We start from the raw sequence: 2,302 nt of genomic DNA, 5'->3' as shown, positions 1-2,302 counted from the left end.
TACTACTAACCCCCCACACTCTCTCTACTTATATGTAATGGCTGAGGAAATTCTGTTTTAATGTATCTGAAGAAGTGTGTGTGCACACGAAGGCTTATACCCTGAATTAAATTTTGTCGCTCTTAAATGTGCTACTGGACACAAATTTCTACCTACCCTCATCGTGCGCGCGTGTAATGAACCGGAAGTGAATACGGCACGGACCGTTCGATTTTCGTATCTCTTTGGAAGTGTTCAATGACGGAGCGGAAGCGGAAGTACTGTGCACCTCTGGGAGGAAGTGTCTCCTGTTAGAGTGGCTCCTCTCATCAGAGTCCCAACAACAAGAGGCAGCTGTGCCGGGCAGGGCAGGTGAGAAGCGAGGTGCTCGTTTTCCTCTGGCTGCCTTCCCCCCACCAGCGGTTGGGATGACAGTGGCTTTCGGGCAGCTTCCTATCTGGCAGCATTTCCGAGTTAGGGCTGCCCTTCTCTTTCTCCTTCGGCGCTTGCGGGGAGAATGGGGTTGGGGAAGCTGCGAATGGAGTTGGTGTGACCTCCCTGTGCCCATCCCGGCTGCTTCCTTCTTTCTGGTATGGGGCCTTTGGCTAGCTGGGAGCCAACTATGTTTAAATGGAAACAAATCCCATAGTAGTGCACGGAACAGTTCCGACTATGCTTCTTAGGGTTGTGGCCAGAGTTTGTGAGCCTGGGCTTTTTCGTGTTGTTACACGGCGAGAAGCAGCGCGTGCACAAATGAAAGTATCTGTCTAGGACCGGGGAGGTGTGTGCGTTTAAATCCCACTTAGCCATGATGCTCACTGCTGACCTTATATATAAGTCTTTCATCCTGAATGCCTTACCTACCTCGCAGGGCTGTTGTGAAGACAAATTGGAGACAGAACCCAGATCTGCTTCTGCAGAGAACTCCTTGGAGGAAGGTTGGGATACAAATATATAGGTCAGTCTGCCTGATAGGAAGAAAGGAGCGGAGAGTCAAAAATTTTCCTTGTCTATCCTAGCATATTTTTTGTTTTGCTGATTTGCTATCCATGTGATATCTGCTGCTTCTTGAATCCTGCCTTTTGTTTCATAGCTTCAGTGAATGGTTTTCTGGTATTACCTTATATATACAAAACACAGTGAAAGCTAATAAGTGAATTCCTTGGGTCAAGAGTGGGTGTGGAGCAGGGAAGCTTTCAGGATTATTACAGCTATACTTCAGATTAACATTGTGTTGCACCTGGAGGTTTGTTTGCTTACTTGTATTGTTAATTTTGTTTCTGCTCTAAGACTTTGCATTCCTATTGTATTGTTCTTGGGGAGAAACAGATTTGAATGCATTAAATAATTTATAAAAAACAAAGCTGTCTTTCACCTGTGAATTAAATAAAGTCATGTTTTGGTGCATGTATGTGGGATTTATTTATTTAAGGCTTTTCATAAGTGGTGCCCTGCTGTATCAGACCAGTGGTCCATCTAGTCCAATTTTTCAGCAGCCAGTCAGTTGCCTAAGCAGCACACAGAGACTAAGGCCTTTCCCTGAGGTTGCCTCCTAGCAATGGTATTCAGAGGTTTGCTGCCTATAAATATGGACGTTTCCTTTACTCATCAGAGCTAGTGGATGTTTCCCCCACAAACATGTCTATACTCCCTATAAAGGTATAGTTGTTGCTATCACTATATCTGCTGGCAGTGAATTCCATAATTTACAGTGCAGTCTAAGAACACATTCTTGGCAGTAAGCCTCACTGAATAGACCAGAGTAGGATTCTGAATACACTTGCTTAGGATTGCTCTGTTAATCATTTATCAAGTAAAGAAGTGCTTCCTTTTGTCTATCTTGAATATTAGACCCCAAGTTCTAATATTATGAGAGAGCAGGAAGAACTCTCCCTATCCACTTTGTTTATCCTGTATAATTTATAAACCTCTGACGTGCTGTCCCTTAGTTGTTTTTTCTCTGAACTGGAAAGTACCGGGCTTTTTAGCCTTTCTTCATATTTTATTTGCTTTCAATTTGTATCCCGCCTTACCGGTATGACCTGGCTCATAGGAAAGATACTCCAACTCCTTAATCAGCTTGGTTGCCCTCTTCTGCACTTTTTCAAGCTCTGCAATATTATTTGAAATACAATGACCAGAACTGTACACAGTCTTCAAAGTGAGTCTGCATCATAGCTCTATACAAGGCCATTACAATATTGGCCATTTTATATTCAGTCTCCTTCCTAACAATGGCCAGCATGGAGTCCGCCTTTGTCACTGCTGCAGTACGCTGAGTTGACATTTTCATTGCTTTGGCCACTACAGTCCCAAGATCTCT

At 43.8% G+C, this 2,302-nt stretch overlaps 1 protein-coding gene across 2 annotated transcripts in view; it reads left to right on the top strand.

The window, feature by feature from the left end:
- The first annotated feature begins 282 nt into the window (after nt 1–282).
- The window catches only part of FBXO38 (F-box protein 38), a 45,055-nt gene continuing 43,035 nt past the window's right edge, over nt 283–2,302 (top strand). Inside the window, exon 1 of one of the 2 annotated variants that reach the window (XM_015428265.1) lies at nt 283–351. The gene's annotated coding sequence lies outside the window, so the exon portion shown is untranslated. Of the gene's footprint in view, nt 352–877; nt 938–2,302 lie in introns of those variants that run through there. The other variant, XM_015428266.1, reaches the window with a different exon arrangement.

This window comes from Gekko japonicus, unplaced genomic scaffold, assembly GCF_001447785.1.
Source record: "Gekko japonicus isolate JY-2015 unplaced genomic scaffold, Gekko_japonicus_V1.1 scaffold2158, whole genome shotgun sequence".
In the NCBI taxonomy this organism is placed as follows: Eukaryota; Metazoa; Chordata; class Lepidosauria; order Squamata; family Gekkonidae; genus Gekko; species Gekko japonicus.
Note: the sequence above shows the minus strand (reverse complement) of the source record. Positions and strands in the feature narration are given on the sequence as shown.